At 39.3% G+C, this 16321-nt stretch overlaps 1 long non-coding RNA gene across 1 annotated transcript; it reads right to left on the bottom strand.

Annotated features, from left to right (window-relative positions):
* Positions 1-8818: 8818 nt before the first annotated feature.
* On the bottom strand, positions 8819-13685 carry LOC137040881 (uncharacterized). The gene is made up of 2 exons (XR_010898005.1): positions 13605-13685; positions 8819-9102 (listed from the first exon to the last, which is right to left on the bottom strand). It is a non-coding gene; the product is annotated as an uncharacterized lncRNA (long non-coding RNA).
* Positions 13686-16321: the final 2636 nt, after the last annotated feature.

The raw sequence follows: 16321 nt of genomic DNA, 5'->3' as shown, positions 1-16321 counted from the left end.
GCTGCTGTGGTGCTCCTATGGAAGAGCACAGAAATCCTCTGAATCTTCTCCTGCAGTCGAGCTACAGCGGGGAGCTTTAAGGCTCGCTGTGACGTGAGCTTCAGTGTGTGTGCCAAACACCGGATGTGTTGGAATCCTGTCAGCTCCACAGCTAAAGTCATGTTGGTTCATTGCCAAAAGCCGAAGGTCCTTCCAAATAAACGTGTCCTGATGATGATGAAGGAAGCTTTGCCTTACAGATGTCCTCCAGCGTAGCTGAAGCACTGTAGCCGTGGTGTTGCTCTTCGCTCTCACTGTTCTGACACATTTACATCCGCGCTGCTCCTCACAGAGTTTCTGGCAAAGACCCAACAAATGAAGGATCCAATCGTGCGGATTTTTGCGCTGTGGTTTGCTGTGTCTCTTCTAAGGGATCGGGGGTGCGAAAGGAGCCGAAAAGTGCCATTGACTTAACATTGCGGAAATAGCTCCGGGCGAGGATTTCATAAACACTCTTTACTTATACGACATTTGAAGAGGCTGACAGGAACTCTCAGGACAGACATCTCAATGGGGTGTAAGTTTTACCCCTGGGGTGCTAGAGCTGCCCAAAGTTGCCCCATTGCCTTACTATGGGGAGAGATGTCCCATCAAACGCATGTGTTTTTCCTACTATGGTAAATCGCAGAGGGATTTTGTATTGACCATAGCTCTGGTTCACAGAGGCAGAGAGACAAGGGGGCGGGCTCAATTTACTCAGGCAACCAATCACTATCTCAGGATCTTCGTGGTGCTATTAAGCCACGCCCTAGCAACCATTTAGAGCTCCCTAGCAACTGATCCCATAGACTTCCATTGAAAGAGATCAAAGGGATATCTTTGGATAGAAGTGTCATAGAAACACGAGGGTGTGTTTGATTGACTCAGGGCATCAACGGCCAATCACAAAACACCTTCAGCACGTCCTAGCCATGCCCTAGCAACCATTATCAAGCACCCTAGCAACCCAAATCCACAGTGGATATCTTCACATCTGAATGTCACAGAGGAATGGGGGTTGGTTTATATCATTCATAGTGGCAAGGAGCTTTTGGAGAATCATTATGGGATGCTGCCAAGCCACTCCATAGCAACCAAATAGAGTACCCTAGCAACCATGTAGACCTCTGCATCAGAACATCATAGAGAAATTGGTGTTGGGTTTTTTGACTCATACTAGCAAACAGCACTTCTAACATGCTACAAATGCTAGCAGTGAATAGCTACATGCTAATAGTGATTAGCTAAGTGTTAAATTGGGCAAAGAACATAGTAAGAACTCTATAAACACTATAGTAACCATCTGTGACAACTAACAACTGCTTAGCAAAACCATAGGAAATAACCAGGATACCCTAGCAACCATCAAGAACACCCTAGCAACCACCTAACAAACATGCTAATCATGTTAACATTATGCAAACATGTTAATCGTGTTATCATTATGATAATATTATGCTAATAGTGTTAGCATTATGTTAGCATTATGCTAATTGAGTTAGCATTACGCTTGTAACATGTTAACCACATTAACTTAATGCTAGCAAACATGCTAATCGTGTTAACAGCATGGCAACAGCATGCTAATCATGCTAGCATAATTATACATCATATGCAACCATCATGTTAGCAACATGTTGTTAGCATTATGCTAATTGTGTTAACATAATGATAACAACATGTTAATCATGTTAACATTGTGGCAGATGTTGCCGACCGGTGGGTGTGGCCTAGGCTCATCGGGAGAACGATGTGCACCTGGGCAGGCTCTTTGAGCAAATTATGTGCACCTGTTTCTTCTTCTATTTAAGTTGAGCCTTTGAGAGTCGATGGAGGGGGCTTGAGGGACTTTGAGAGAGCTCCAGCTTGTGCAACACCATCATGAGACCATCCTGAGTTGGTTGCTCCCCTTTTCAGTTTCGTTATGGTTTTGTTTATCTTCTTTTTGATATTACTTTGAATTTGGTTCTGTCTGATTTTCCCATCATTTGTTCAACGGAGATTTCTAGTTATTTTGGCCTTGATACAACATCTTGTATATTTTATGATTTATGAAAATAAACCTTATATGCTGCAAAACCTCACCAACCTACTATGTCCTCCACTTATTTGTCGTGGCTTTGAGCCGGTCGTGACAACATCATAATAATAACATGCTAATCATGTTGTTAACATCATGGTTATGGTGTTAACATCATCATAGCAACATGTTAATCATGTTACCATAATGCTAGCAGCATGCTAATCATGTTGGTAACATCATGCTAATTGTGTTAACATTATTTAACTTTAAATTTATTTATTATCTAACCCTAACCCTAGCATTATTTATTTAGGTTTATTTGGATAAGGACAGATACAAAAAAATAAACTTGAACATTCATCTGCTGTATACATCATAGTGTTTTTAGCTGAAGCTAATTCACAACACTTGTTAAAAATACAGATTAACATTATTAAAGAGATAATAATAATCATTGATCATTTTGTTAACACCGTGCTAATTGTGTTAATATCATGCTAACAACATTCTAATCATGTGAGCATCATGCTAACAAAATGCTAATCATTTTGGTAGCATCATGCTAATTGTGTTAGCATCATCCTAACAAGATGCTAACATGATTAACATGATGTTAACAAAATGCTAATCGTGTTGCAAGCATCATGCTAATTAACGCTAAAAACAGGCTCTGTGTCATTTACAAACTCATTTGCCGCTGCTTCCCAGGCCTCAAGGGTTTACATTTACATTTCTGCATTTAGCAGACGCTTTTATCCAAAGCGACTTACAACTCAGGAGAACAGGAAGCGATCCGTCAAGAAGAGGCAACGAAACACAAAAAGTGCCCTAAATACCAAGATTTGTGCACTTCTCAGAGTAGCAAAGACCAGAAAAGGGAAGAAGAAAGGAGAAATAGAGGAGGAAAGAGGGTTTTGTGATCAACACAAGTTTGTGACACTTGCACATTTTGTCCATCATGATAATTCTAACACAACTTTATGAGTCCTGAAGCCTAAATGCAGCCGCCAGAAGTAAAAAGCTAAAGCTAGGCTATAAAGGAACGACACCACGGTCACATGACTTCAGCGTCACCATCCCTGAGCTTCCCACAACTCTTTCAGTTTTTATCTCAGACATTTCCCCAGAGCGTTTGAGTGAGAATAGTTTATAAGAGCTCAATTATGAGCAGAATGAGGCTGTGAAAGCCCCTGAGTTTAGCTTTTGGGCTGAAGACGGTTCATCTCCTCGCCTGCCTCTGGCGTCCATTAGACACTTGTTAGCAAACGCCTTTCTCAAGACACGTAGCAGCTCCAGAAGATCATGAGTGGGGTAATACTGATGTGTTTATGCTGTAGAATAAAGCCTGAAAGTGTCTTGAGCTTGTGTTCACCACAGACCTTATTTCAGCCGCTTCACCAAAAGCCCTTCAGAAAACCCTTTGACTTCAGGACGATGGAGGTCTAGTGAGAAGCATCAGATTCGGCACAGAGTTCTCTGAGCTAAAGCACAGATCAAACAGCACTGACGGGGAAACCAGGACAAACATTGGGAATGGACGAGTTATAAAAGGCTTTAAGTCCTCAAATCAGCAACATTCCCCATGGATTTAATGCAGGAACACTGACTGTAACCATGGGATTGGGGCAGAAATAGCACTACACATCTTTTCCCAGCTTCAAAACTCTAATATTATCATATTTAATGTTATTTTTACTGTGACGACCAAAACATTATCTGCTCCTCCTTCAAAGATTGTCCCCATTTCTAAAAGTAAAAGTGTGCAGATGTAGGAAAAGCCCTTCATGAGTTTGGTTTGTCCTGAATTCAGCTGGTCCAGAATCTCCGGCTCTCGCCTCTCAGAGCTCCATTGGATGTCGTGTTTCAGTCCCAGGACATTTCTCCAGATTCTCCAACATATAGCAATGCTGCTCAACTTCAGGAATTAAAGGATCTCCACGAGCTCGTCTCAGACAAAAGCCACATTATGACAGTAAAAGAAGACTTTAATTCAGAACGAACGCCAGAGTTTGGATGCGTTCACACCCGCTCTCAAAAGCAGAGGAACACATTTCTGCTAAACTGGCTCCAGAATGGCAGGATCTCTATGGAGCTGAGCGTAGGACGGGCCCTTTAAACTATCAGGAGGAACAGGAAGAAACAGGAGAAGATTTACCAGTTACACACATCTCAACTTAAAGTGTGTTATCCTACCGCTCAACAACTGGAGGAGCTTCAGCATCGGCAGTCGCTGGAAATACTCAAGGAAGAGATGATGATGAAGAACTCTTGGGATTCTCAGAGAGTGACCTTAAAAAACAATGATGGAGTTTTTCAGAAGGGGAAGGAGTGAGACGAACTAGAAGTCGTCCCCTAAAGATGATATGATGTCCACAGGAGGGCGATGTTGTCCTCGAGAGCTGGCGAGTATAAAAGCCAGACCATTGTAGAAGCAGCAACAGAGTTATTGGGGATTAAAGATATTAAAGCTGGAATTATTCATCAGATGCTGAACACCAATTATGATGGTTTGTCTGGAGCTGATCGGCTTTCTCACGGCGTTTCATTTCCTCCAATGGAACGGCAGAAGTTTAATAGCGAATGAGCTCCAGAAAGTTCCTGCAGATCTGGATGATATAGCCGATATTATTTGTGCTCTAGAAACACGGTTAAGACCGCACTTGGACTTTGGTTAGCAGCTTATAGTTCTGTTAGATGAGACAGAATCACAACACAAGCTGGAGGATGTGTAACATTCATTAAAGATTAGCATATAGAAGGGTAAATGTCCCAAATGAGTGTGAATGTATAATAATAGAAGTGTGTCGTCGTCCCAGAGGAAACACACAAGTATGGATAAAAGGACAGGCTATATAGAGAGATGGTGTTTTCATAAAGCTGAATGGGGAAAATGTGGAGAATCCAGTAAAGAGTGACTGAAACAACACAGATGGAGGTGATGGAGGCAGCTGTGCCTGGGACTTTATAATAATCCTGAAGGAGTGATTCACACAAACTGTTCAACTCAACAACTGATTCACTAAATGATTCACTGAAGCGCTCGAGACTCTCTGAGAACCCCTGCTGGTCAAACAGTGGAAATGCAGTGAAAACTGAGCCCAAACATGCAGAAAAACACCTTTTACAAACCAATTACAAATGTTTTATTAAACCTCGAATCTATTAAAGGCCATTAACAAATCATCTGACACCATTAAATATGAAGTGTCTGTATAATATGATATTTTATTCAATTGTAGGGCTTTATACGCAGAGCTTCAGGTCAACAAGAGACTATTAACTTCCATTTTATTATACAAATATGGCATTAAAGTTATTATTAAAATGATGTCTACACATTTATAAAGCTTTAAAAACATATAGACACTGGTTCATGGGTTCACAGAGGAAAAGAGAAAGTGAATCGCTTCCCATCCCTGCCTAAAACACACAAAAACAAACTCTACAAATGAACAAAAGAACAGAAATTATACACACACCTCACATTTAATGGAGGATTATATTTAATGTAATAAAGTTGTGTTATAAAGAGTCTCATCACATGTTTGGTCTGAGTTCTCATTGCAGTGTCTCAGTTTTGACCAGCAGGGGTCGCCAGCGAGTCTCGAGCGCTTCAGAAGAGTGAATCATTTGGGAACCACTGATATAGAGCAACATTCATACATAGAAACAAACATCCTTATAAATGGAGAATATATTAATCAATTAATTATTTGCAAAAGCATTTATTTAGAAAAAAGAAACTGGAAGAAATGATAACAGGTTGGAATTAAGTGGAGAGAAATGAATATAATGAATATAAATATTGAATAAGCAGATGTAAGTGGTAAAGGCTTTAGTGAAGTTTCTCCATGAGTCTGGACTGATCAGCGGAGATTGAGGAACACACTCCAGTCCAGGAGGAGGCGCTAAACACATTCAACGAGCGACTGAACACTAAGAGCAGAAGAAGAGAGATGGGCGGGGTTTATGTGTTGGTGACGCCTGAGGCCTCCTGCGCATGCGCGTTCTGAGTCCAAACCGAAAGTAAAGACTCGATTCTGCCGAGATGTAAAGTCTCATTTCCAGGAGTTAAAAACGGCCATAAATATCACATTACGGTAAGTTCATTCATCAGCTTCTGATATCATGTCATATCCCAGATAGCACACATACGTCGGGCCGATGTCGGCGCGATGCACAAAGTTCCATCGGAAAGACATCGATCAGAGAGCGTTTGCTAATTGGGACAAAGTCGCCGAGACATCGGCATTTGATCGCGAATGCTGTCCGGCCGACGTGTGGACGATGCAAAACAGCAAATCCTGGCCACTATTCATGGGCTTTCTAGGACCTTTATTTAGGTCGAACCTTTCGGGTTACACCCAGATAGCACACTGGCATAGAATCAACGTTACACTCACGGCATTAAAGACCAACGTCAGACACTCCATTCAAAACATCAATCTACGCAATGATTTACTTACCTTACGCTGAATGACGTTGATGTCAGTTAAGTGAAACACGATGTTAATTTCAGTTTGGTACAGTTAACGTTAACACATTTTCTGTTTTAAAAATAGCAAATACTTAATACTAATAAGATACATTAGCCTGTTTATGTAATAATCACACATAACATTCAGTTAACATTGTTTTAATATTTACAGAGCAGTTACAGATAGCCTACATGTTTAGAGCAAACAATCTATATAAATATTCAATATGACAATATAATAGAAAAGGCATTTAATAGAAAAATATATATAATAGAAAAGGCATTTACATTCAAATACACAAAGAGGTAGGCTATACAGGTACATAAATTAAAAGCAATATTTACTCAAGAACAACTGATCATGTACCAGACACATTATTTTTATTGGAGCACAAAAGGATATGTCAGTCAGAACATAATGAGACTCAAATGACAGGTTCTTTTCTAATGGTGACTGAGACTATGTGACTCTTTTTGTGTTACACAAAATAAATGCATATGGGTGAGTAGATGGTTTATAAAGAAAGCTTACCCTTGAAAATGTAGGGCAGAAGAATATTGCAGATGAATTGGTTCTTTTGCAACTATTGCAGCCTACTATCAGCAAGTGTAAACTCCTTGGTGAAAAAGGTGACAAAGATGTAGCCCACATTTTCAATAGCATAGAGAAAATATTTTTAATTACTTTAAAAAATAAAATGCATATTATGAGCCAAAAAAGAGGTTTAAACCACACTGAAAAGTCATTATTAAATACCGATGAGAAGGATGCAATACTAGAGAAACTGGAAAATAAAGGTTTGACCATTGGACGAGAAATACTGATCGAGTCCGCAAAGTCCAGCCAATCTCTTGAATTAAATATCAATTGTTTATATATTGACTACAAACAGAATTAATAGTTGTTAATGAAATAGGTTTGGCATTGGTAAATTGAGACTGGAAAAAATATAACCAGAACATCGACTCAAACTGTGCATGTGCTGTATAATATCGAGTATTATTTTAGCAAAACTAAGCACTGCTGACAGTGGAGAAAATTTCAGTAAAGTCACTGAGAAAATGTATTAGGATTTGTAAACTTGTAGTTTTCTTTTCTCTCACAAACACAACAGTTACATTTGTACTAATCCTATTCTACAAATCACAAATTAATAAAATCGTGGGCTCATTTTTTCCATCAAGGGGGAAAAAAATCACTCACGATCTCACATCATCTAAAAGGTAAAATTTGTCCATGGCTTCACACTTTTGATACATGTGTGCACCAAACGCAGAATAAAGGTACGGTCACACTACACTTTACATTACATTGACGAGAAACCTTTGTATTAAAGTCAAGTAGATATTTTTTTTATATTTTGAATATACTGTTTTTAAATGTTGAATTCATGTTTATATAAAGACTCTGCAGAGCATGAAGTCATATCATGTTTTGTCATGTTTTTATCATTTGTTAATTTGTAGAATAGGACTTGTGCACCACCAGAAAATAATTTGAAAAGGTTTAACTGTTGTGTTCTTTGTAAGAGAAAGAAAAGTTTGCAACTTCTAAAAAAAACATTTTCTCTGACTTTAAGGGTGCTTTCACACCTGCCTTATTTAGTTCAGTTGAATCGTACTAGAGTTCATTTCCCTCTTTGGTGCGGTTCGTTTGGTGAAAGCAGCAATCGCACTCGGGTGCGCACCAAAAGCGGACTAAACAAGCGTACCGAGACCTTGAAGAGCTGGTCTCGGTGCACTTTCAAACGAACTCTGGAGCGGTTAGCTGATGGTGAGAACGTGATCCGGCCTCGAACAGAACCAACTGCAAAAGTACTGATAATATTTTGACTAAACCAGCTGCCGTAGTAATCTGCGCTGACATTATGTGCATGACATTATTACCCTTATAGATCGTTGGAAATATTTTCGGAATGAGCGTGTCAGAGTTAAGAATAATTAATGCACGCCTCCGATTGAAGTGACGAGTGATGTGCGCTCGCCGTCTGCAATACGTTGTTTTCAAGTCGCATCCGCGCTTCATTATAGAAAGGTATTGTTTGCATACTGTGGTTAATACACAATATGTAGTAGATTATGGCCAGGGACAAAACCTGCCCGCAGTCGTCTTTCTATAGTGTTATAGTTTGCTGGCTTTTCCTCTGCTGTTGAAATTTTCCCACAAAGTAAATTCTGACCAATCGAAAAGCAGTTTAGGTAATACACCATGGCCAATGAGTGATGTGGATGTTGTCACGTGTTTCAACTGGTTCGGACCAAAGCAATCAGTGTGGTGTGAAAAGGAACCAAAAAAGCTGTAAAATGCAACAATGTATTATTTAATTGTTTGGCCTTGGTTCGGACCAAATTAACTGAACAAGAGATGTGAAAGCACCCTAAGTGCACTGATGTGTGACTATTCTTTACAACTACAAATCCCACTGTCACAGGTGTTCAGTTTTTCTATAATAATACCCTCACAGAACAGGGTATTGATCAGCCATCCATGCAAAAGCAGAGGTCAGTGTGGTGGACTGTTGGTACATCTGTCCAGGCCAACATTTGATGTCTTCATGCCTTCAACTGGGGATTCCCAGAGAACCTGTAACAAAAATAGTACAGTTCAAAATCCATTGTACATACTCATTACAAAGTATTGAATCTGGTTACACAAATTATCATACAAGGTTCAATTTAACTTTAGCTCAATATACAATATTTGCAGCATAATATTGCACAAAAGGCACGGTTTTGTCTTGCACTCTGAATATTCCATTAATTTGGCAATTTGTGACAAGCCCAGTGACATTGTCACATTTTCTTCTCTATTTAATTTTTATACAAAATGAATGATTAATGTAAAATAAAAATAATTGATGCATTAACTAAATTGGAAAAATATTAGGGATGCCACAATTCTCAAAATAATATTGACCCATTCGGTACGACACCCTTGGATCAATAGGCGCTTGTGTATTGCATTAATTTCTGTGCATTTTATTTCTCTCTGAATTGGCTCTTTTGTGTGCCAATAGGTCTATGCTGATATGAGCAAAATATCCAATGACGATGCACTAAAGTTAGGGGGTGTTTAGCCACGGATGCAATGCTGGTGTCTTAGAGCGGTGAAGTGAGGCTGCAGTGCGCACCACCATCATTTAAACCTGTGGTGTGGGTGGGGTGTGCGATATAAAGTTAAAGAGTTAGTTCACCCAAAATTAACCCAATAACCCAATAAATTCTGTCATAATTCCTCATGTGGTTGGACACCGGTCAGACCTCCGTTCATCTTCACACACAGATGAAGATATTAGTGTTGAAATCCGATGATTTGATTTGATTTAATAGTTTATTTGAAAGGGGACAGTGCAATTTCATAAAACACATGAACAAACATTGTTAAAAAAGCCAGAATTAGCTAAAAGGCTATTTTTCATCTGTAGTCCCCTGGCCAAGATGTAAAAAAAGCAATTAAATACATATAAAAATATGTATCAGATTGCTCAGAAAGGCCTTCACTGACACCAATGTCATTTCCTCTCTCAAGACCCATAAAGGCACTAAAGACGGCGTAACAAAGCCCATCTCACTACAGTGGCTCTATAATCATTTTAAAATAGTAAAGTAGTAAGTAAGGTAGTACTTTTTCAAAGTTCAGGAACTTTCGAGGGCGGGACTTGGGCGCTGAACATGCTGATTGGTTGAGCACACGCAGCATTTTATTTCAACCGCGCGTTCGTCTCAGCCATCTTACGTGCAATGTCTGTAATAGCTAATAATAATATACATTGTCATTTTAAATCTAGCTTTACAAGCTTTCTGAATATGCTGCTGAATCTGCATATTAGTGCTCTTTTCTGTCATAACCAGCAAAAGCAGCACAGCTTGAATCTCTTCCATACTTGTTATTAATTTTTTTTCACCATGTAAACGACCTGACCGATTACTTTTAAGTGTGCGTTCTTACATGACGTGACAGCGCGCGCCGCGCTCATGTTGACAAGAGAGAATAGTTAATTTTTCTGAGGGGTAAACATTTTATTTCGTAAGTTATGAAGATAATGTTGGAATAATGACACAGCGTATATTTCCCCAGGCAGTTTTTACTTTAACTGCACCTGACAGAAGATTTTTTTTTCTGAGATGATTATTACACTTTACAACAAATAAATAGCTTATATAATACTGTATTAGTCCTGGTGGCCGTTAAGAGTTGCTATGGCTACAGTTAACACATTCCAGCTGCTGGAGAAAACAGCGGTGACATTTTTGATGCGGCAGACAAGCTGCATGTGACAAAATGATTGCGATTGAAAGTCATCACATGTAAACCCCAGATCGGTTTAGATAATGTCTCATGTAGACAGTCCACTAAATCTTTCAATCGGTACACACAAAAATGATTTCTGTCTGACATTGATGGAGGAGCAGTCGCGCAGTAGGTTACATCACCAGACTAATTTGCCTAATCTTCTCGGAACTTTAGATCGCGGTCGAAACGCAGACAGTTGCAGGTTTGGGGGGGGTCTTGATGAGTATCTGCTTGGATACTCATCAAGATGGACATGTTGACATACTTCTTGTGCGAGTTTGTCCGTTTAAGCGCAAGACTTGTAAGAGAACTCAATATTTGCGCGCTGTGAGACGTGCGCGCTCTCGGATGATGCACAGAGACAGATCTTCTCAAAGCGCGCTAGAGTTCTCATTCGTGTCTTCTGGCTCTACACGCGGGTGATGAAGGTGAAAATGACTGGTTTTTCTTTTATTATCACTGTTGTTGTAGTGTATAACTGAGGAGCCAGTACGTGTATCCATCGACAGGATAATTTAATAAACAAAGCATAATTTTCAAGTTATAACCCATATTATATAGTTCGGCCATATTGTTTTGGTGATGAAAGTCTTTTGGCAGAAAGCCGAAAATTTGGTGCATCCCTACTAAATAATGACTTCTATAGTGATGGGTGATTTTAAAACACTTCTTCCTAATGCATCCGAGCATATCGATTCATGACCAAACTGCTGAAATCACGTGACTTTGACGATCCGAATCATGATTCGATACTGATTCATAACGGTTCGAAGCTTCAGGAAGCGGTGTTTTGAAAACAGCCATCACTATATAAGTCGTTATTTTGCTTTTTTTGCGGACAAAAACTATTCTCATCACTTCATAAAATGATTGTAGAACCACTGTAGTGAGATTTTTCATTTTTGGTTGAACTAACCCATTAAATTCATATAACAAGATTATAACAGATAATTCCCTTAGATTTTGAAAAATGTAATTCAATTTTGTGGAAAAGTTTTCCTTAATCTAAGTGCGTTCAATAGCTTTGTTTTTGAGTGTATTTTCCAGACTAACAATGTAACATTAAACCTATCAAAATAAATTAAAGGGATAGTTCACCCAAAAATGAAAATGTGATGTTTATCTACTGACCCGCAGGGCATCTGAGATGTAGGTGTGTTTGTTTTTTCAGTAGAACTCAGATGAACTCAGATGCATTATACGAGTGATATTAGGGTGCGTTCACACTTGTAGTTCGGTTTGTTTGGTTCGTTTGGTCCGGACCAAAAAACAAAAACAAACATAATAGTCCTGGTCCGCTTAGCGTTCACACGGGCATTTTTAACAGCGAACCTAAAGTTACCGAACCAAAGGCACAGGGAGACGCTCACAACCTGATTGGTCGGTTTATATGACGTAGGAGCTCGTTTACCGAACATGCAAAACAATGCTGTGTGCGGATTACACGCGCGGGCATTTTATGCGTGTACATATGGCATTATTTTTTACCAGAGAACTCATGAAGAGCTCATGAAATGTTCAAAACAACGCTGTGTGCTGGATTAAACGCAATCATTTTATGCGTGTACATGTGGCATTATTTTTACCCGCTGAGAACTCATGAAGAGCTCATAAAATGTTCAAAACATTCAAAACAGCAGCAGGATTTCCTCCGTTGTGCAAAAGAGACGGCCGTTCTGTCGTCTGTACCTGCTAATAATGGGCAACACAGGAACTTTGATGAGAAGAGCCAGGTTTGCTTTTTGTGTGTTTTTTCTAGCATTTTCGAAACATGCTCGTCAGACCAAATATTGATGAGGCTCTTCCTCGTTGCTCTACGTTTGCCCTCTAACGTTAAAGTTACTCATTTTGGATAACGTACACCGATCTTTCCGCGTCGTCAAATCAGCTGCATTATGCGTCGCATCTTGTGACATTATACGTCCGGTTTTTGGTTCGTTTACATGTCTTTGGTCCGTGTTGCGTTCATATATCAGTCGAACCGCACCAGAGTTCGTTTGGAAGCGGACCGAGACCCATCTTTTTAGCGGTCTTGGTCCGCTTGTTTGGTGCGCACCAAAGTTCGGGTGGCAGCGTTCACATATGTTCAAATGAACCGCACTAACCGAGCAACCGCACCAGGGTTCGTTTTAATCGAACCAAACATGACAAGTGTGAACGCACCCTTAATCTATATTAAACCCCAACCCCTGTGGCTCGTGGCGACACATCGAAACGATCGGTTTCTGTGATAAACACAACTGTATTTGTTATTTTTTTTACCTCATATAAGACGAATCTCATTTAGGATGAGTAGGTCAAAATCCCGGCGCGAACGTAGATGCCTCATTCGACCGATCCATCGAGGCACTAATAAGGCATATATCTATGATCGCACCGGGTTTTGACCTTCTTAGATGGAACTAATGGCGTTGGGAACACTAGATGAGATTCGTCTGATATGAGGTAAAAAATAACACAAATACTGGTGTGCTTCTCACAGAAAGTGATCGTTTTGTGTTTTAAGACATCAATGTGTCGCCACGTGCCGCTGTGTTTAACATGGATTCGTATGTCTGTGTGTGTTTTACTCTCATAGAAATACACCCCATGACATGCATTATATGACCAACGGCTGAGTTAAAAATCTTCATTTGTGTTCTACTGAAGAAATAAACACACCTACATCTCGGAAGCCCAGCAGATAAACAGCACAGTCTAATTTTTTGAGTGAACTATACCTTTAATACAGATTGAAGCCTGTTGTTTTCAGTCTTTTGATCTGGGATAGTGGCAGCTATTGGGGATCTCACCATCTTCATGTACTAATTGTAGATGTCATCAAGGCCTTGTCCTGAAAAATCTCAGCACCAAACGCTGGGCTTTATTTCTGATCTGGTAATAAGAGCACAGCAATAACTGTAAGAACTCTAATGATATCTTTACCCTCTGACACTGTATTGTGATATAATTCAAACATTTTAGAGGCTAATAGTATGAGCAGTGAGTACGCTGAAAAATAACTTAAATGCCTAAAGTTGTTGACCGCCTGAACCACAGTCAGCATTTAAAGTATTTAAGTATTTAGTAAAAGTATTTAAGACCATAACATCCTGTTATCATAATAGTTGATCATAAATACAAACTATAACACATTACATTTGTCACCTTGTCTAATTTTGCTGATTATTTTACCCTAAAGGCTTTTCAGACGGTCTCACTGTAACAACATGGAGTTAATGTTTTTAAAATGTACAGACCCCCAACTTTTGAACAGTAGTATAATTTTTGAGGTTTTGCTTACCAGTCATCTAGTTTTTAGCCTGAGATTTTCTTCAACAGGAGTGAAGGCCATCAGCATGGAAGAATCTAGGAACATAAACAGTTTATCACAGAGATATAATGTCAGGCTTATTAGAAGGAAACAAGCTAGAGCAGAGGTGAAACGCAGATAAGAGAAAGTAGAATATGCAGAGTATACATACAATAATTTCTTAACATAATTTGTTTTAGGCTTACTTCATTTTACATTGCTCAGTGTTACTTACGTGTGGTTGTCAGAACCTTGCAAACTGTAATAAAAAATAATTTTGCAAAAGAAAATAACATGCATGGTGATGTAGGTAAAATATTTATTATGGTAACACTTTGGTATGGGAAACATTCACTTAACTTTTGCCTCAAATTCATAATTTACTGCTTAATAGATAGTAAGGTAGTTGTTGTAGCGTTTAAGTTTAGTTAGATACCAGGAAGAATTTAGGGATGTTGTAGTATAAGGTCATGCATTAATATGTGCTTAATAATACTAATAAACAGCAAATGTGCAAGCTAAGAATTGTTCACCTTACTAAAGTGTTACCTTTTGTAGAAAAAATACGAATGATTTAATGATTTTACCCTTCTCTGTCAGCAGCCCATGGGACCATCCTTTGACTCCGTTGTTGTATTTTTTTTTTTTTTTACTGAAATCACAGGGGGGGGGGGGAGAATGAACGTAATTGGTATTAAATAATTAAACATTAAATGTAATTTAGGTTGTTGTTGTTGTTGTTGTTTTTTACCGTGAAAGATCATTTCATTTGATTTTGGCGTTTCCTGTAATAACATTAACTTATAGTGAAGTTAGGTTAAATAAATTAGCTCACTTCCAATAACCCATTGACAGACTACCAGCAAACCTAAAAAAAACTATCAAAGCCTCTCTTCTGCACATAAAGACGTGATTAAAAACTCACTTTCATTAGAGCTAAAGTATATTAGCAAACTGCTAATAAAAAACGGTTGAGATGCTAACGGACTTTTTCAAAGACACTGAACAATTTTAATAAAGTAAATATTCGACAGAAGCGTGTCAATTACAGTAAGAAACGTGTACGGAACAGTTTTATATTATTTGTGTAATGTTTATGGACTAAACTTACCTGAAAGCAGCGAAAATAACAGGAGCGTGTCCGTTACTGTGCTGTTGCTGGCTTGCTGCAAACTCCGGCCCGTTTCCATGGTAACTTCCAGTGTTTGACTGTTCAACAACGCACGCCCGTCAAAGTCACGCAGCAGCATTACGTAAATAAACTCGTACATTACCAATTTAATGAACAGTCAGTTTATTTATCAGATGATGACAAATGTTCAGACAGTTTGGCAACTCAAAAAACTTTGGCACAAGAGTATGCACCATTTCTGACTAAAAACTGTGAGGAATTCTTGGAGTGAAAACTGCGATTACAAACTGCCTGTTTTTTTTTCTGATTTCCTCAAGTGAAAATTTACCTAAAACCCACAGATGGCGTCGCGTCGCTTCGTCTTTCTCTCGGGTTGGTGGCAAAGAGATGAATGGGCATCATGAGCAAACAACAGATAAACACAGCATCGGCCTCCAGTATATTGGGCCGACCCAAAGCCGACGAGCTGGAAATAAAGCGATATTCGCGTATGCCTGGCCGATACTTATTCGATGTTATGATTTGGAGGCCGACGTCCGCTCTGGGGCCGACGTCGGCCAGACGTATGTGTGCTATCTGGGATTATTGTCCAGTGTTTTCTGTGTGTGATCATATTAAACTCAGTCTTTACAGTTTAATGGTCATTTTAGGGAGTTGTGCCGTAAAGTGAGTTTCATAATCAGAGCCGCTCGATTAAGACTGTGTTTTAATAACTAGATCAACTATCACTTCTTACTTCTCGGACTCATATCAGGAAAATCCAGCTTTATGAAACGAACTTTAATGTTATGAGCAACCTTGAAGAAAAAACGGGCCTGACTTGAGAGAACAAGATGGCGTCTGGAGATGTAGGGCCTGTTACACGAACGGGTGTTTGTTTAAACCGCAGCTCTTCCTCCGCGAAACTCAGTCTCCGGTTACTGAAACCGGACGTTATGGAAAACTCCGGCCAGGGTAAAGATTTTTAGAAACTCCTCCTCTGCATCTTCATTTTTATCTGGAGAAGTCAGTTGTGGAATTGTGCAGAATGTGCTCTGCAAACTAAGGAAGTAACAAGAAATTAACTGCAAAGCATTATCCCCTTT

This window comes from Pseudorasbora parva, chromosome 15 (assembly GCF_024679245.1).
Source record: "Pseudorasbora parva isolate DD20220531a chromosome 15, ASM2467924v1, whole genome shotgun sequence".
In the NCBI taxonomy this organism is placed as follows: domain Eukaryota; kingdom Metazoa; phylum Chordata; class Actinopteri; order Cypriniformes; family Gobionidae; genus Pseudorasbora; species Pseudorasbora parva.
This window is presented reverse-complemented; position numbering and strand designations above follow the sequence as displayed.